This window comes from Ranitomeya variabilis, chromosome 6 (assembly GCF_051348905.1).
Source record: "Ranitomeya variabilis isolate aRanVar5 chromosome 6, aRanVar5.hap1, whole genome shotgun sequence".
NCBI classification, from domain to species: Eukaryota; Metazoa; Chordata; class Amphibia; order Anura; family Dendrobatidae; genus Ranitomeya; species Ranitomeya variabilis.
The window spans coordinates 86,317,777-86,337,616 of NC_135237.1; the positions used below are offsets into that span (position 1 = coordinate 86,317,777).

At 44.0% G+C, this 19,840-nt stretch overlaps 1 protein-coding gene and 4 non-coding genes across 8 annotated transcripts in view; 2 read left to right on the forward strand and 3 right to left on the reverse strand.

Annotated features, from left to right (window-relative positions):
* Positions 1-19,840, reverse strand: part of HDAC9 (histone deacetylase 9) — a 902,387-nt gene that overhangs the window by 761,132 nt on the left and 121,415 nt on the right. Inside the window, exon 1 of one of the 4 annotated variants that reach the window (XM_077268734.1) lies at positions 1,618-1,632. The exons of the other annotated variants lie outside the window; for them this stretch is intronic. The gene's annotated coding sequence lies outside the window, so the exon portion shown is untranslated. Of the gene's footprint in view, positions 1-1,617; positions 1,633-19,840 lie in introns of those variants that run through there. 4 annotated transcript variants of the gene reach the window in all.
* Positions 530-651, reverse strand: LOC143783674 (U4atac minor spliceosomal RNA). The gene has a single exon (XR_013217349.1). It is a non-coding gene; the product is annotated as a U4atac minor spliceosomal RNA (small nuclear RNA).
* LOC143783675 (U4atac minor spliceosomal RNA) lies at positions 1,540-1,666 on the reverse strand. Its single transcript, XR_013217350.1, has one exon. It is a non-coding gene; the product is annotated as a U4atac minor spliceosomal RNA (small nuclear RNA).
* Positions 15,568-15,694, forward strand: LOC143783672 (U4atac minor spliceosomal RNA). The gene has a single exon (XR_013217347.1). It is a non-coding gene; the product is annotated as a U4atac minor spliceosomal RNA (small nuclear RNA).
* On the forward strand, positions 16,369-16,495 carry LOC143783673 (U4atac minor spliceosomal RNA). Its single transcript, XR_013217348.1, has one exon. It is a non-coding gene; the product is annotated as a U4atac minor spliceosomal RNA (small nuclear RNA).

Genomic DNA, 19,840 nt, shown 5'->3' on the forward strand with positions numbered 1-19,840 from the left:
CAGTCTGCGTCACAAGCCCACCTGAGGTCTGGACAGTAAACAGTGCCGCATGACGTAGGTGTCCCAAAGTGAGGAGACCGAGATAGTGGATAGCGTGATCCTGAGTCAACAGATGAAGGAAAAGAGAGAAGTTGCCAAAGGATAGAGTGATGCAGTGGAGATGGGTCCTGATCCTGATATAGGATTTTGACAATTTTGACACAAAAATGGCAGCGAATATCAGTGGACAGAAAAAGAAAACAAACTTAAAAAAAAGTGCAAATGATAAATCAGGCTCATAGCTTTTTTCTAAAGGGGTTTCAATCCAATTACTGACAGGTAAATAAGTAAATGTTTCTGCCATACAGTAATGTTTACAACAATAAAATACTGGTAAATTATATAAAGCAGAGTATCTACTATAGCAGAAATATTAGGAGTTACTCTGAATTACGGACCAATCAGAATCAGGTTATAACAGTGGAAATGAGATCAGATGTTTCATTCCAACTCTAGATCTAGAGATCTTACTGCCAAAACAGAAGAGCGGGGTTCCAAAAATTGCATCTCTCTAGATAGAGCGTTCACCTCAGGGATGCTTCTGTGCTGTCAGCAGTACTAACCTCCTTGAACATTTATTGGTCAGTAACTCAACCCCGAGAGAAGGATGGTTGAATACTGACCCTGAATGACCATGTCTGCCCTGTACACATGCCATTTCTAAATTAAGGCGTTAAGATTTCAAGTTGATAACCTCTCTCAGAATGCTTTTCAGCAAATAGTTTGCATAAGAAAAAAAGTGGCCTTGATGAAAGAGCATTTTTGGTTATTTTTCCAAAGACTTGTGATTTTTACCAAGTTTTTGGTGTTTTGCTGTTTTTTTTGTTTGAACTAAATTCATCTTTCCATTTGCACTTTTTTAAGCCTATTTTATACAGTTACCCGTTTTTGTTTTTTTTCTTCCATTCACCACTGTAGGCAGGGATTAGGCTTTTGAGATGTTTTTTGCCTACTTCATCATTTGTGACCTTTACAACAAATTTTGTGACTTTTTACTCTAACCCCTGACCACAGTGATTTTACATGCAACAGAAATGTTTACAACGTATTTGTGAAACATGCAACTTTTTGGACTAAAAAAAAAAAAACCACAAAACCAGTTAAAGACAGAAATAAAAGACAATTTTTGCCTTTGCACAAAATTCATGGACCATGTGTGCCTTTTCAATGAGTTTGTCACACAATGGCAGTATCACAAGATAGCAAAAGAAAAATGACATAAAAAAATCCCGCAAATGATGAATCAGGCCCTATAAATTTATTTATGTGGATTCTAATCCTGATTCTGGTGTGCAATTCCTGACATGAATAAGAATGTTTCTAGCAAATCCTAATGTTTGCAATAATGAAATACTGGTAAAATATACACTGGAATCTGAAACAGAGAAATAATTATTCTGTGTTCAGAATCCACCAGACCCAAATTATCACAGTGTGAATGAGACCTTGTACATTTCTCCCCAACTCTAAAACTAGAAATCTTACTTTCAAACCAAAAAACCTTCACAAAATTGCACCTCTCTAGAACTTTCACCCCAGGGATATTATTGTGGTGTTTGTGGTATCAATAGTACTAACCTTATTACACATTCATAGGTCAGTAGCTTAACCCCAAGAGAAGGATGGTTAAACGCTGACCCTGATTGCCCATGACTAGGGTTGAGCGACTTTCATTTTTTTAAGATCGAGTCGGGTTTTGCGAAACCCGACTTTGTCCAGAGTCGAGTCGAGTGCAGTCGGCCGATTATCGCTAAAAGTCGGGGGTCGACCGAAACACGAAACCCAATGCAAGTCAATGGGGAAGCATAGTCGGCAGTGATTGGAGGCCAGGAAAACACCTACAGTGCCCATTTTAATGCCAAAAACATCCATTCTTGTTTCTGAAACTTGTCAATCTTAATTAACTTTATAATAATAGTTGGGCATTGGAAATTGGGGGTCACTTGGCAAAAGTTGTGGGGGGTAGGGCTGGTTCAAGGTTTTAGTGGGCCCAGGAAATGTGGACTACGTCACGGCGGTGGAGCAGTGAGAGGTAAGTATGTCAAGTTTGCAAGTGCTGTGATCCTAAGCAAAAGGGGGGCCCACTCGTTGGCATTGGCACTGGCACAGGGCCCCTCAAAGTACAGCGGTGTGTTTGCACGGCGGGGGCGCCTCCCACCGGCAGCGACACTTTTGCGTACTCTGAGGGGCCCTGTGCCAGTGACGTCGCCAACGAGTATGCCCCCCCACCTGATGAAGGAACCTGCACTTTCATCTGCACCTTCCTCTTTGTCCCTGTGTAAGGTGGTATAACATGCGGGAAGGGGAACCTTACTTTCAGCAGGGTCAGATTCTGGCTGTGTAGAGTGCAAGGGGAATGTAGTGGTCTAGGTCAATGTACTAGCAGACTCATCTAGCAGTGGCTGGGCAATGGGCAGGATGAGGAGGAAACACAGATATAGGGCCAAAGAATAAAGTAGGCTAAATGCAGTTCAAAATTGGTAACAGGACTAAACAGGCGGCATTGCTTTGTTCAGTGGAGTAGCAAACCCAGGAGCAGCAGACACTGTTTTAAGGGCCCAACCACACTAGTAGGCCAAATGCAGTTTAATATCTGCTACTATAGGCCAAAAGCCTAAAGACTGAAGCTCAGCTTTATACAGTTGAGGACAAACACCTGGGAGTGGCAGACACCGTTAGTAGGCCGTAACCAAAGTTGAAGGCCAAATGCAGTTTAATATCTGATACTATAGGCCGAAAGCCAGAAGGTTGAAGCTCAGCTTTATACAATTGAGGACAAACACCAGGGAGGGGCAGACACCGTTAGTAGTCCCTAACCACCAATTTTATAAAAAAAAAAAAAAATGAGAGCCAGAAGGTTGAAGCTCAGATTTATTCAGTTGAGGAGAACACCAGGGAGCAGCAAACAGAGGTATTAGGCCTCAACCACCAATTTAAAAAAAAAAAATGAGAGCCAGAAGGTTGAAGCTCAGATTTATTCAGTTGAGGTGAACACCAGGGAGCAGCAAACAGAGGTATTAGGCCTCAACCACCAATTTAAAAAAAAAAAAAAATGAGAGCCAGAAGGTTGAAGCTCAGATTTATTCAGTTGAGGAGAACACCAGGGAGCGGCAGACAGAGTTATTAGGCCCCAACCACCAATTTTTTTTAAAAAAGCACTCAAGGAGAGCCAGAAGGTTGAAGCTCAGCTTTATACAGTTGAGGACAAACACCAGGGAGCGGCAGACACCGTTAGTAGGCCGTAACCAAAGTTGAAGGCCAAATGCAGTTTAATATCTGATACTATAGGCCGAAAGCCAGAAGGTTGAAGCTCAGCTTTATACAGTTGAGGACAAACACCAGGGAGCGGCAAACAGAGGTATTAGGCCACAAACACCAATTTTTTTAAAAAAAGCACTTAAGGAGAGCCAGAAGGTTGAAGCTCAGATTTAGACAGAGGAGGACAATTTGAATTAGGGACTGCAGACAGACTTAGTAGGCTGTCCCCTGTGGACCATGCATCCACCACATTAACCCATTGCGCCGTAATGGACACGTAACCTTCCGTGGCCATGCCTACAGGTCCATGCGTCTGTTGTCAGGTGCACCTTTGTACTCACAGATTGCCAGAGTGCATGGACAATGCGGTCTTTTACATGCTGGTGGAGGGTTTGGGATGGCTTTTCTCGCAAAAGAAGTGTCGACTGGTTAGCTTGTAGTGTGGTACAGCATAGTCCATCATGGCTTTATTAATATTAAATAAAATATATAAATAGGCTCTATGAACTTTTAAATAGGTTCCAGGGGTACACGGGCAGCATTGGTGTGGTCAGCTGAGGAGTATTGCAAGGAGGGACCGCAGACAGGCTAATGAAGGCCCGCAGACAGGCTAATGAAGGCCTAAAATAACAAAAGATAGGCTCATGGCAGTTTTAAATCGGTTACATGGATACACAGGCAGCATTGTGGTCAGTGGAGGAGTATTGCAAGGAGGGACCACAGACAGGCTAACGAAGGCCCGCAGACAGGCTAATGAAGGCCTAAAATAACAAAAGATAGGCTCATGGCAGTTTTAAATCGGTTACATGGATACACAGGCAGCATTGTGGTCAGTGGAGGAGTATTGCAAGGAGGGACCGCAGACAGGCTAATGAAGGCCTAAAATAACAAAAGATAGGCTCATGGCAGTTTTAAATCGGTTACATGGATACACAGGCAGCATTGTGGTCAGTGGAGGAGTATTGCAAGGAGGGACCGCAGACAGGCTAAAGAAGGCCCGCAGACAGGCTAATGAAGGCCTAAAATAACAAAAGATAGGCTCATGGCAGTTTTAAATCGGTTACATGGATACACAGGCAGCATTGTGGTCAGTGGAGGAGTATTGCAAGGAGGGACCGCAGACAGTCTAATGAAGGCCTAAAATAACAAAAGATAGGCTCATGGCAGTTTTAAATCAGTTACATGGATACACAGGCAGCATTGTGGTCAGTGGAGGAGTATTGCAAGGAGGGACCGCAGACAGGCTAATGAAGGCCTAAAATAACAAAAGATAGGCTCATGGCAGTTTTAAATCGGTTACATGGATACACAGGCAGCATTGTGGTCAGTGGAGGAGTATTGCAAGGAGGGACCGCAGACAGGCTAATGAAGGCCTAAATTAACAAAAGATAGGCTCATGGCAGTTTTAAATTGGTTACATGGATACACAGGCAGCATTGTGGTCAGTGGAGGAGTATTGCAAGGAGGGACCGCAGACAGGCTAACGAAGGCCTGCAGACAGGCTAATGAAGGCCTAAAATAACAAAAGATAGGCTCATGGCAGTTTTAAATCGGTTACATGGATACACAGGCAGCATTGTGGTCAGTGGAGGAGTATTGCAAGGAGGGACCGCAGACAGGCTAATGAAGGCCTAAAATAACAAAAGATAGGCTCATGGCAGTTTTAAATCGGTTACATGGATACACAGGCAGCATTGTGGTCAGTGGAGGAGTATTGCAAGGAGGGACCGCAGACAGGCTAACGAAGGCCCGCAGACAGGCTAATGAAGGCCTAAAATAACAAAAGATAGGCTCATGGCAGTTTTAAATTGGTTACATGGATACACAGGCAGCATTGTGGTCAGTGGAGGAGTATTGCAAGCAGGGACCGCAGACAGGCTAATGAAGGCCTAAAATAACAAAAGATAGGCTCATGGCAGTTTTAAATCGGTTACATGGATACACAGGCAGCATTGTGGTCAGTGGAGGAGTATTGCAAGGAGGGACCGCAGACAGGCTAACGAAGGCCCGCAGACAGGCTAATGAAGGCCTAAAATAACAAAAGATAGGCTCATGGCAGTTTTAAATCGGTTACATGGATACACAGGCAGCATTGTGGTCAGTGGAGGAGTATTGCAAGGAGGGACCGCAGACAGGCTAATGAAGGCCTAAAATAACAAAAGATAGGCTCATGGCAGTTTTAAATCGGTTACATGGATACACAGGCAGCATTGTGGTCAGTGGAGGAGTATTGCAAGGAGGGACCGCAGACAGGCTAATGAAGGCCTAAAATAACAAAAGATAGGCTCATGGCAGTTTTAAATCGGTTACATGGATACACAGGCAGCATTGTGGTCAGTGGAGGAGTATTGCAAGGAGGGACCGCAGACAGGCTAACAAAGGCCCGCAGACAGGCTAATGAAGGCCTAAAATAACAAAAGATAGGCTCATGGCAGTTTTAAATCGGTTACATGGATACACAGGCAGTATTGTGGTCAGTGGAGGAGTATTGCAAGGAGGGACCGCAGACAGGCTAATGAAGGCCTAAAATAACAAAAGATAGGCTCATGGCAGTTTTAAATCGGTTACATGGATACACAGGCAGCATTGTGGTCAGTGGAGGAGTATTGCAAGGAGGGACCGCAGACAGGCTAATGAAGGCCTAAAATAACAAAAGATAGGCTCATGGCAGTTTTAAATCGGTTACATGGATACACAGGCAGCATTGTGGTCAGTGGAGGAGTATTGCAAGGAGGGACCACAGACAGGCTAACGAAGGCCCACAGACAGGCTAATGAAGGCCTAAAATAACAAAAGATAGGCTCATGGCAGTTTTAAATCGGTTACATGGATACACAGGCAGCATTGTGGTCAGTGGAGGAGTATTGCAAGGAGGGACCACAGACAGGCTAACGAAGGCCCGCAGACAGGCTAATGAAGGCCTAAAATAACAAAAGATAGGCTCATGGCAGTTTTAAATTGGTTACATGGATACACAGGCAGCATTGTGGTCAGTGGAGGAGTATTGCAAGGAGGGACCGCAGACAGGCTAACGAAGGCCTAAAATAACAAAAGATAGGCTCATGGCAGTTTTAAATCGGTTACATGGATACACAGGCAGCATTGTGGTCAGTGGAGGAGTATTGCAAGGAGGGACCACAGACAGGCTAACGAAGGCCCGCAGACAGGCTAATGAAGGCCTAAAATAACAAAAGATAGGCTCATGGCAGTTTTAAATCGGTTACATGGATACACAGGCAGCATTGTGGTCAGTGGAGGAGTATTGCAAGGAGGGACCGCAGACAGGCTAACGAAGGCCCGCAGACAGGCTAATGAAGGCCTAAAATAACAAAAGATAGGCTCATGGCAGTTTTAAATCGGTTACATGGATACACAGGCAGCATTGTGGTCAGTGGAGGAGTATTGCAAGGAGGGACCGCAGACAGGCTAACGAAGGCCTGCAGACAGGCTAATGATGGCCTAAAATAACAAAAGATAGGCTCATGGCAGTTTTAAATTGGTTACATGGATACACAGGCAGCATTGTGGTCAGTGGAGGAGTATTGCAAGGAGGGACCGCAGACAGGCTAACGAAGGCCTAAAATAACAAAAGATAGGCTCATGGCAATTTTAAATCGTTTACGTGTATACACAGGCAGCATTGTGGTCAGCGGAGGAGGATTGCAAGGAGTGTCTGACACAGTTAGTACTCACTCACAAAAAATAAATAGATGTTAATGTCTCGCAAAACAACAACAAAAAAAGTGTGGCATACTTAGGTACAGGGGTGGGCTCATCTGCTGAGTTTCTGACAAAGTAATTTGGCAGTAAGTATTTACTGGTGTCAATATAGGGCACTGACCCAGACTACTTTAACTAGCATCATAGATGTCAACAAATTGGTATTGTCAGTGCCAGGCATTGAATGATGTCAGCGCATAGACTAAACATTGGTGGAGCTGTGCGAGATAATTTTGCACGTGGTAGAGCACAGTTTGAGCTGGGGGGGGGAACTCTCTTGTGGCCGGCGGTACCGTCCCAGGGCCCCTCATGTTACAACGGTGTGTCTGACGTTGGGTGCGCACCACCACCGCCAGAGACACTTCATTGTACTATGAGGGACCCAGTGGCAGTGCCGTCGACCAAAAGCGGGCACACCCACCTCTTCAGACAAACAGCACTGTAACGGGTGCTTGCGCCAAGTGGCGAGACCACGGCCCCGTGGGGGGAGTTTTCACATTGAGGGAGGTGTAAACATGTCGTATGCTGGACAAACAGCTGCTGCAAATTAAGAGATTGGAACACTCAGTAAGACCAGTCCACAAGCAAGACCTTTTTATAGGAAAGCTAGGTGTCAGCCGGGAAAGGTGGGGCAAAATAATTTGAAATCCAGGAGTGGTTCATTTTAATGAAGGTGAGATCATCCACATTTTGGGTAGCCAGATGAGTCCTTTTTTTGGTTAATATTGAACCAGCAGCACTGAATACTCTTTCTGATAGCACACTAGCTGCTGGGCAAGCAAGCTCCTGCAATGCATATTCTGCCAATTCAGGCCAGGTGTCTAATTTGGATGCCCAGTAATCAAATGGGAATGACGGTTGAGGGAGAACATCGATAAGGGATGAAAAATAGTTAGTAACCATACTGGACAAATGTTGTCTCCTGTCACTTTGAATAGATGCTGCAGTACCTGTCCTGTCTGCGGAAATCAAACCCCTCTGTCCAACGCCACTTCTGATTTGTGCACCTCTAACACCTCTGCCCTGTAGCCCCCTGCAGCTCGTGTGAGAACCATCACCGGCGCTGTGTGCTGGGAATGCCTGAATCAAACGGTCTACAAGAGTTGCTTGTTTGGTTGCTAATATTTGTTCTAGGTTCTCATGTGGCATTATATTTTGCAATTTGCCTTTATAGCGAGGGTCAAGGATGCAGGCCAACCAGTAATCGTCATCGCTCATCATTTTAATAATGCGTGGGTCCCTTTTGAGGATACGTAAGGCATAATCCGCCATGTGGGCCAAAGTTCCAGTTGTCAAATCTGCGGTTGTGCTGGTTTGAGGGGCAGTTACAGGCAAATCTACGTCACTTGTCTCCCTTAAAAAAACAGAACCCGGCCTTGCAACGCCACTAATTTCTGTTGGCCCAGGAGAAGCTTCCTCATTAAAAAAGTACTCATCCCCATCATCCTCCTCCTCCTCTTCGCCTGCTACCGCGTCCTCTACACGGCCCTGACCAGACAATGGCTGACTGTCATCAAGGCTTTCCTCTTCCTCGGCTGCAGACGCCTGCTCCTTTATGTGCGTCAAACTTTGCATCAGCAGACGCATTAGGGGGATGCTCATGCTTATTACGGCGTTGTCTGCACTAACCAGCCGTGTGCATTCCTCAAAACACTGAAGGACTTGACACAGGTCTTGTAGCTTCGACCACTGCACACCTGACAACTCCATGTCTGCCATCCAACTGCCTGCCCGTGTATCCTCCCACAAATACATAACAGCACGCCTCTGTTCGCACACTCTCTGAAGCATGTGCAGTGTGGAGTTCAACCTTGTTGCAACGTCGATGATTAGGCGATGCTGAGGAAGGTTCAAAGAACGCTGATAGTTCTGCATACGGCTGGAGTGTACAGGCGAACGGCGGATATGCGAGCAAAGTCTGCGCACTTTGAGGAGCAGGTCGGGTAACCCCGGATAACTTTTCAGGAAGCACTGCACCACCAGGTTTAAGGTGTGAGCCAGGCAAGGAATGTGTTTCAGTTGGGAAAGGGCTATGGCAGCCATGAAATTCCTTCCGTTATCACTCACTACCTTGCCTGCCTCAAGATGTACAGTGCCCAGCCATGACTGAGTTTCTTTCTGCAAGAACTCGGACAGAACTTCCGCGGTGTGTCTGTTGTCGCCCAAACACTTCATTGCCAATACAGCCTGCTGACGCTTGCCACTAGCTGTCCCATAATGGCACACCTGGTGTGCAACAGTGGCAGCTGCGGATGGAGTGGATGTGCGACTGCGGTCTGTGGATGAGCTCTCGCTTCTGCAGGAGGACGAGGAAGAGGAGGAGGGGGGGCAAACGCCTACAGCCAACTCTTTCCTTGACCGTGGGCTAGGCAGAACTGTCCCAATATTGCTGTCCCCTGTGGACCCTGCATCCACCACATTCACCCAGTGTGCCGTGATGGACACGTAACATCCCTGGCCATGCCTACTGGTCCATGCATCTGTTGTCAGGTGCACCTTTGTAGTCACAGACTGCCTGAGTGCATGGATGATGCGATCTTTAACATGCTGTTGGAGGGCTGGGATGACTTTTCTAGAAAAGAAGTGTCGACTGGGTAGCTCGTAGCGTGGTACAGCGTAGTCCATCAGCGCTTTGAAAGCTTCACTTTCAACTAACCGGTAGGGCATCATCTCTAATGAGATTAGTCTAGCAATGTGGGCGTTCAAACCCTGTGTACGCGGATGCGAGGATGAGTACTTCCTTTTCCTAACAAGAGTCTCATGTAGGGTGAGCTGGACTGGAGAGCTGGAGATCGTGGAACTAGCGGTGGTGCCGGTGGACATGGGTGACTGAGAGAGGGTTGGAGATGGTATTCTTGCCGGTGCCCTACATGCAGTGTTTCCTACTGCAAACCTGGTGATTCCCTGACTGCTTTGGCCTGGCGACGAAAGCTGCACAGATACTGCAGGTGGTGCGGGAAATGGTGGGTTTACAGTGAGGGAAGGGATGTAGCGTTGCTGACTAGCTTCATTGGCCGAGGGTGCTGCAACCTTTAGGGACGTTTGGTAGTTAGTCCAGGCTTGCAAATGCACGGTGGATAAGTGTCTATGCATGCAACTTGTATTTAGACTTTTAAGATTCTGACCCCTGCTTAAGGTAGTTGAACATTTTTGACAGATGACTTTGCGCTGATCATTTGGATGTTGTTTAAAAAAATGCCAGACTGCACTCTTTCTACTATCGGATACCTTTTCAGGCATTGCAGACTGAGCTTCTTTAACCGGATGGCCACGCTGTCCTCCAACTGGTTTTGGTTTTGCCACACGTTTTTGGCCAGATACGGGCCCGGCAGATGGAACCTGTTGTGATGTTGATGCCTTCTGCGGCTCCTCCTCCTCCGCTTCAGAACTACTGCCGCCTGCACCCTGTTCCCCCAATGGCTGCCAATCGGGGTCAAAAACTGGGTAATCTATGACCTCCTCTTCTATGTCGTGTGCAACTTCGTCTGTGTCACCGTGTAAGCCGGTGGTATTGCGTTCGTGACGGGGCACCATAGTCTCCGCTGGGTTTGATTCTGCCTCAGTACACTGCGAGGGCAATGTTCTGGTCTGAGTCAAAGGAACAGCATAGTAATCTGGCTGTGGCTGTGCATCTGTGCACTCCATGTCCGATTCAACTTCGAATGGGCATGGCCTGTTAACTGTTTCACTGTCTAACCCAGGAACGGTATGTGTAAAGAGCTCCATGGAGTAACCTGTTCTGTTGACTGACGCATCCTTCACTGTTGTTCTGGGTGAAGGACACAAGGAAGCGACTTGTTCCTGTCCGGGAGCATCCACTGACGATGCACTGCTCTGACATTTGGCACTTTCCGAGGAGGAGGCGAAAGAGCTAGAGGCAGAGTCAGCAATGAAAGCCAATACTTGTTCCTCCTGCTCCGGCTTCAAAAGTGGTTTTCCTACTCCCAGAAAAGAGAGCGTTCGAGGCCTTGTGTAGCCAGACAACGAACCTGGCTCAACAACTCGAGACTTAGGTGCTGTACTGCTTTTACCACGACCACCTGATGCTCCACCACCACTACCATCATTACCAGCTGACAATGACCGCCCACGGCCACGACCTCTTCCACTAGACTTCCTCATTGTTTGCAAAACGTAACCAAAGTAACGGTATTTGTTACTGTAAAACAACTTATAAGGTGAACTCAAACTTCTGTTGGATTTATATATACCTTTATAGGTGCCTGACACTGAAAGGAAAATCAGGCCCAATGTTACACACTAGGTTTTCTGTGCCCCAATAATTTGAGACAGATGGCACACACAGGACCAGCACTCAAGCAGAAATGCCAATCTTAATCTCCCACTATTTTTTTTTTTATGGGAGAATTAAAAAAACAAACAAAAAAAAAAAACAATATTACACACTAGGTTTTCGGTGGCACACAATGAGAGACAGATGCCACACACAGGACTGGCACAGAGGCAGACTTGCCAATCTTTATCTCCCACTAATTTTTTTTTTTTTTACAGGGAGAATTTACCCCCCCAAAAAAAATGGCCCAGTATTACACAGTGATTTTCGGTGGCACACAATGAGAGACAGATGCCACACAAAGCAATGGCACAGAGGCAGACTTGCCAATCTTTATCTCCCACTAATTATTTTTTTTTTACAGGGAGAATTTACCCCCCAAAAATAAATGGCCAAGTATTACACAGTGGTTTTCGATGGCACACAATGAGAGACAGATGCCACACACAGGACTGGCACAGAGGCAGACTTGCCAATCTTTATCTCCCACTAATAATTTTTTTTTACAGGGAGAATTTACCCAAAAAAATAAATGGCCAAGTATTACACAGTGGTTTTCGGTGGCACACAATGAGAGACAGATGCCACACACAGGACTGGCACAGAGGCAGACTTGCCAATCTTTATCTCCCACTAATTTTTTTTTTTTTGCAGGGAGAATTTACCCAAAAAAAAAAAAATGTCCCAGCATTACACAGTGGTTTTCTGTGGCACACAATGAGAGACAGATGCCACACACAGCAATGGCACAGAGGCAGACTTGCCAATCTTTATCTCCCACTAATATTTTTTTTTTACAGGGAGAATTTACCCCCCCCAAAAAAAAATGGCCCAGTATTGCACAGTGGTTTTCGGTGGCACACAATGAGAGACAGATGCCACACACAGCAATGGCACAGAGGCAGACTTGCCAATCTTTATCTCCCACTAATAATTTTTTTTTTTACAGGGAGAATTTACCACCCCCAAAAAAATGGCCCAGTATTACACAGTGGTTTTCGGTGGCACACAATGAGAGACAGATGCCACACACAGCAATGACACAGAGGCAGACTTGCCAATCTTTATCTCCCACTAATTTTTTTTTTTTTTTACAGGGAGAATTTACCCCCCAAAAATAAATGGCCAAGTATTACACAGTGGTTTTCGGTGGCACACAATGAGAGACAGATGCCACACACAGGACTGGCACAGAGGCAGACTTGCCAATCTTTATCTCCCACTAATAATTTTTTTTTTACAGGGAGAATTTACCCCCCCCCAAAAAAATGGCCCAGTATTACACAGTGGTTTTCGGTGGCACACAATGAGAGACAGATGCCACACACAGCAATAGCACAGAGGCAGACTTGCCAATCTTTATCTCCCACTAATTATTTTTTTTTACAGGGAGAATTTACCCCCCCCAAAAAAAAAATGGCACAGTATTACACAGTGGTTTTCGGTGGCACACAATGAGAGACAGATGCCACACACAGCAATGGCACAGAGGCAGACTTGCCAATCTTTATCTCCCACTAATTATTTTTTTTTTTACAAGGAGAATTTACCCAAAAAAATAAATGGCCCAGTATTACACAGTGGTTTTCGGTGGCACACAATGAGAGACAGATGCCACACACAGGACTGGCACAGAGGCAGATTTGCCAATCTTTATCTCACACTAATTTTTTTTTTTTTTAAAGGGAGAATTTAGAAAAAAAAAAAAAAAAGGCCCAGTATTACACAGTGGTTTTCGGTGGCACACAATGAGAGACAGATGCCACACACAGGACTGGCACAGGGGCAGACTTGCCAATCTTTATCTCCCTGCAGTAATCTCAGGAAAGTATGGCAGGCAGCTATAAAAAGGACTGCTGCACACAAAAGTGTGGACAAACAGACAAGATAGCTGTGCAGAAAGGAAGGAACAACAGGATTTGTGCTTTGAAAAAAGCAGTTGGTTTGCACAGCGGCGTACACACAAAGCAACGCAGCTATCAGGGAGCCTTCTAGGGCAGCCCAATGAGCTACAGCGCTGAGGAAAAAAAAATGTAGCTTCCACTGTCCCTGCAAACAAAAGGTGGTGTTGGACAGTGGAAATCGCTACAGCACAAGCGGTTTGTGGCTTTATGTACCCTGCCTATCACTATCCCTGCTTCTGACAAAGCGGCACCTCTCCCTATGCTCAGATCAGCAGCAGTAAGATGGCGGTCGGCGGGAACGCCCCTTTATAGCCCCTGTGACGCCGCAGAAAGCAAGCCAATCACTGCAATGCCCTTCTCTAAGATGGTGGGGACTGAGATCTATGTCATCACGCTGCCCACACTCTGCGTCCACCTTCATTGGCTGAGAAATGGCGCTTTTAGCATCATTGAAACGCAACTTTGGCGCGAAAGTCGCGTACCGCATGGCAGACCCCACACAGGGATCGGGTCGGTTTCATGAGACGCCGACTTTGCCAAAAGTCGGCGACTTATGAAAATGAACAATCCGTTTCGCTCAACCCTACCCATGACTACCTTATAGACATGTCTCTTTTCAGTTAAGGAGAGAAGATTTCAAGTTGCAAATTTTGCCCAGCATGCTATTCTGCAAATTGTTTGCATATTCAAGAGAAAGACTAATTAACCCTTTAGAAACTTATCTTCTTCTGTTCTAGAAGAAACAGTGAATTTTTCATTTTTGCCCTGCTGCATCACTTTTTTCCCTCTGATATTACCGATTCAGCATGAAAGAACAATTGCAACATGCTGCAATTGTCAGCGAGAATCAGCTCAGTTGCACCCATACAAGTCTATGGGTGTGAGTGAAACATTGCACTGCACTCGGATATAACCCAAGTGCAGTGGGATTCCCTCTGACGCTGGCAGCAGATGAGAGAGAATCGGAGCACAGTAGCATGAGCAGATGATGAGGGTCATTAGCATATCTCATCCGATGGTGTGATTCCAGCCTTATCCTCAGCCCATGGTTCCTTGACCTCTTTGCCCTTTTTGGGAATTATGTCGCCAGCATAGCCAGTCCTTAACTTCTTTGCTACTATAATGTATTGTTAATGTATTTGTCTATATTTGCCCCGTATTCACATGTAAAGCGCCATGGAATAAATGGCGCTATAAAAATGTATAATAATAATACTGACACCTTGGAACTCCCGCCTGTGCCACTCTGTTCATTTCATGTTCTCTGTCCCATCCTGGTCTGCTACATTTCTGAGTTACAAACTCATTATATGGTTACTGTCAAGTGCATGCACTATGGGGGTTCACCTGTTTTTGAGCCAGGACCGAAGGATACATATGAGTTAGGCCGGAGTCACACTTGCGTGTGCAATGCGAGAAACTCACCTCAATACCTGTCACTGCTGACAGCATCCAGGACCGGAGCATTCAGCTGCATAGAAATACATGCACTCACATGGTCCAGCGTCAGTGTCAGGTATTGAGGAGAGAGACTCACGCAAGTTTCTCGCACTGCACTCACAAGTGTGACCCCGGCCTTATACATACAATTGTATAGAGCGAAGCCACCCAAGTCTCATGACTCAGGGTATGTTCACACGCTGCGGATTTTGCTCCAGATCTGCAGCAGATTGGCCGCTGCAGATTCACAGCAGTTTTCCATAAGTTTACAGTACCAATATAAACCTATGAAAACAAAATCCGCAGTGCACATGCTGCGGAAAAAAAACACACGGAAACGTAGCATGTCATTTCTTTGTGCGGATTCCTCAGCGGTTTACACCTGCTCCATAATAGGAATCCACACAAAAACCGTGGTAAATCCGCAGTGCGGATTTACCAAAATCAGTCCGGAAAAATCTTCAGAGTAATCCGCAGCGTGTGCACATAGCCTCAGCCTTCCTGTGGGTCTGGCCAACTAAAGGGCACTGAGTCACTCCGTACAAGAGTATGGAGACAATGAAGCAAAAGCAAAATGCTAATCAGTTGCAGCTACAATTCACTTTGCCTTCACTGAAGAGAATCCTGCTGATGAGGAACTTGTTGAAAAAAAAAAAAAAAGGAATTAAATGTACAAAAATTACTCAAACAGCAGCATCAGAGGGGGGAAATTGAGGCAACAGTGCAAAAATCAAACATTCACTATATCTTTTAGAACAGAAGTCTCTAAAGGGTTAATTAGTCTTTCTCATGAATAGGCAAACTATTTGCAGAATAGCATGCTGGGTAAAATTTGCAACTTGTAATCTTCTCTCCTTAACTGAAAAGAGACATGTCTATAGGGCAGTCATGGGCAATCAGGGTCCGTATTCAACCATCCTTCTCTTGGGGTTGAGCTGCTGACCAATGAATGTTTAATGAGGTTAGTACTGCTGACACCACAAACAACACAGAAGCATCCCTGGGGTGAATGCCCTAGAGAGGTGCAATTTTTGGACCCCCATTTGTTTGGTTTAAAAATAAGCTTTCTAGTTAGGGAGACACATACATGGTCTCATTTACACTGTGGTAATTTGCTGCTGTGGTATCCTGAATATTTTACCAGTATTTCACTATTGCAAACATTACTATTTGGCAGAAACATTCTTATTCATTATTCTATTTCGGACTAACGGGTTTTGTGTTTTTTTTTTGGTTCTTTTTCTTTTTTTAGTCCAAAAGTTGCATGTTTTACATAATGTCGTAAACATTTCTGTTGTATATAGAATCACTCTGGTCAGGGGCTACAGTATGTTTCAAAAAGTCACAAAAGTTATTGCAAAGGTCACAAACGATGAATTAGGCAAAACCATGTCAAAACCCTAATCCCTGCCTACAGTGCTGAATGGTTAAAAAAAAAAAAAAAAAAAAAAAGGTAAACATATAAAATAGACTTCAAAAAAGTTGCAAATGGAAGGATGAATTTAGTTAAAAAAAAACAGCAAAACACCAAAGACTTAGCAAGAATTACAAATCTTTGGAAAAATAGTCAAAAATGCTCATCAAGGCCACTTTTTCCTTATGTAAACTATTTGCTGAAAAGCATTCTGGGAATGGTTAACAACTTAGCTTATCTCCTTAATTTACAAAGGGCGTGTGCATGGGGCAGTCATGGCCATTCAGGGTCAGTATGCAACAGTCCTTCTCTTGGGGTTGAGCTACTGACCAATGAATGTTTAATGAGGTTAGTATTGCTGACACCACAAACAACACAAAAGCATCCCTGGGGTGAATGCCCTAGAGAGGTGCAATTTTTGGACCCCCATTTGTTTGGTTTAAAAATAAGCTTTCTAGTTAGGGAGAAACATACATGGTCACATTTACACTGTGATAATTTGGTGCTGTGGTATCCTGAATATTTTACCAGTATTTCACTATTGCAAACATTACTATTTGGCAGAAACATTCTTATTCATGTCAGTAGTTTTAAACCAAAAGCAATTTTGGCAACCCTGCTCTTCTGGTTTCAAAGTAAGAGTTGTAGATCTAGAGCTGGAATAAAACATCTGGTCTCATTTACACTGCAGTAATCTGATTCTGGTTGATCCACAATTCAGAGTAACTCCTAATCTTTCGGCTATAGTAGATACTTTGCTTTGTGTTTTATCATTATAAACATTACTATATGGCAGAAACATTTAATTATTCACATGTCAGTAATTGTAAGCCAAAATCAGGATTGGAACCTATTTAGAAAAAAAAAACATGGGCCCGATTCATCAATTGCATTTTGTGTTTGTTTTTTTTTAAGTCCCTTTTCTTTTTCTGTCTTGTGATATTCGCTGACATTTTTACTCCAAATTTATCCATGATGAATTTTATGAAAAGTCAAAAATAGTCTTTTTTTTCTTTAAGGTTTTTTTTTCTTTTTAGGGTTTTTTTAGTAGAAAAAGTCACATATTTTGCAAAATGTAAAAATGTATGGAGTATATAGAATAACTCTTGGGGGAGCTGGGGAATTACAGTACATTTCAAAAAGTTGCAAAGCTCACAAATGGTGAATTAGGCAAAAACATTTTAAAACCCTAATATCCTCCCACAGTGGAGAACATTAAAAAAACAGGCAAACACATAAAAGAAACTTAAAAAAGACACAAATGGAAAACTGAATTTCGTGCATAAAAATGAGCAAAAGACCAAAAATTTGTTAAAAACTACAGGTATAAATGCAATAATGAATCAGGACAACAGTGTTTTGGAGTCACTCCTCGTTTTGGCTTTGAAGAAATACTGACCAAAAAACTGAAACTGATGTGTGAATAAGATCTGAAGGTGAGGAAGTGAATGCTTAATCTAGGGCCATAGGTGGCCAGACAGTCCATTCTGTTTCCACCATGTTGCCCCACCCCACATTTACATGTCTATAGAGTTTCACTCACTGTCCACCATATGTCTCTCTCTCTCTCTCTCTCTCTCTCTCTCTCTCTCTCTCTCTCTCTCTCTCTCTCTCTCTCTCTCTCTCTCTCTCTCTCTCTCTCTCTCTCTCTCTCTCTCTCTCTCTCTCTCTCTCTCTCTCTCTCTCTCTCTCTCTCTCTCTCTCTCTCTCTCTCTCTCTCTCTCTCTCTCTCTCTCTCTCTCTCTCTCTCTCTCTCTCTCTCTCTCTCTCTCTCTCTCTCTCTCTCTCTCTCTCTCTCTCTCTCTCTCTCTCTCTCTCTCTCTCTCTCTCTCTCTCTCTCTCTCTCTCTCTCTCGTGCCGGCGCCAGAGCTTGGTTTTCACATGCGAGACACGGACGTATTTCTCGCAAGTGGAAAGGAGCCCTTATAGTCACTGCTGACGCTGTTCTAGTGGGTTGTCATTGCATGTAGTGAGTCTGCATTACTTACAGGTGTGGACCTACATGTGGAGATGTTCCAAATTAACGATAATAGCAGTCAGTGGGGAAGTGGCCCCTTTTTTAAAAAATTAGTAGGATCCACACCACTCTAAGAATTATCCAGATAGGTAATATCTTTTGTTTATTGGAATATTTCTTTTAGGTGGATGTCACACACATTTACCTGCATCTTTCAAGAGCTACATGCAACTAAATGTAATAGTCCACCAGACAGTCACTTTGCTTACCGAGTGTTTTTCCCACACCTGGCCCAAATTTCTATGTGGACAAAGTGTTCACTAACAAGAAGTTACACGTAAAGACTAATAACAGTAAGAAATCTTACGCCCCGACGTAAAATGAAATGGATTGGTAAAACATTTTTGCAAAATATTTAGCAAATGTTGCAAACAGTAACATCTGCCATCTTTTGCAATGAGACCAGGCAGAATGTCTTTGTGTTCTATCTCGCACATTAAAACGTTTCGCAGATAAGCCATGCCCTCAAATACAGAATATGTCTTGATGGAAGATTTCCAATAGTGTCAGAATTAGTGATGAGCGAGTGTACTCATTGCTCGGGTGACCTCCGAGTATTTATGACTGCTCGGAGAATTAGTTCTCATCACGGCAGCTGAATGATTTACAGCTCCTAGCCTGCTTGATTACATGTGGGGATTCCCTAGCAACCAGGCAACCCCCACATGTTCTCAGCCTGGCTTGTAGCTGTAAATCATTCAGCTGCCGTGATGAAAACTAAATCTCCGAGCAGTCATAAATACTCAGTCACCCGAGCGTCCTCGGGGAAAACCCGAGCAACGAGTACACTCGCACATCACTAGTCAGAATGCCCCATAATAATCCCATTTAGAGTATCCACATGACTAGTATTCATGTGTTATGATGCCGAGACAATTCAAACAATCTCCAGGTAGAGCAAAAGTTGGTTGGTTACTTTAAATTGACAATCCTATTCTTTTCCCAAATCGTCAGTCTAGGGAATTGCCAGGAAGACCCCATGTAGGTTAGATTTTCATCTGAAAATGCGGGCATTGCCTAATTTTATCTAATTTGCATGTGGCCTTTAGGAGAATCTCCTATAGAGGTCTATGGGTGTTCAAAATAAACTTGTATCCCGTACAGATGATCTGTGTAGCATCTGATTTTTCCAGATACAATGAAGTTTTTAATCTATGAAAAGGTATTAGATAATGTACATTTTAAACTGATGTAAAAAATCGAATGTCACACGGATGTATAAAAAAAAACAGATATATGGATAACAATATGGACGAAAATCAAGTTCACTGGATGAAACTCGGATGATTTGTAATACGCTGATCATGGCTGAAGGTTTAGAGTACAGAGACCATCTGGGAATAAGGCATAATTGCAGGAAATTACCGTATATCATTTTAATTTAACCTTCCTGAAAATTCTATTAAGGCCACATTCACACGTTCAGTATTTCACATCAGTTTTTGTAAGCCAAAACCAGGAGTGGAACAATCAGAGGAAAAGTATAATAGAAACATATCACCATTTCTGTATTTATCACCCACTTCTAGTTTTGACTTACAAATACTGATGCAAAATACTGACCAAATACTGAGGGTGTGAACGTGGCCTAAAAGTGAAGGTCATGTGGGTTTTTTCTTTTTTTTTTCTGCTGCAGAGATGAGATCAAAGTATACTTCAAAATTTCCATTTTATACATGGCTTTTACAATCTGCATAGCAATAGGTGACAACTATGGCGTATGAATAAAATTTGTAAACCCTAAACACATGCAT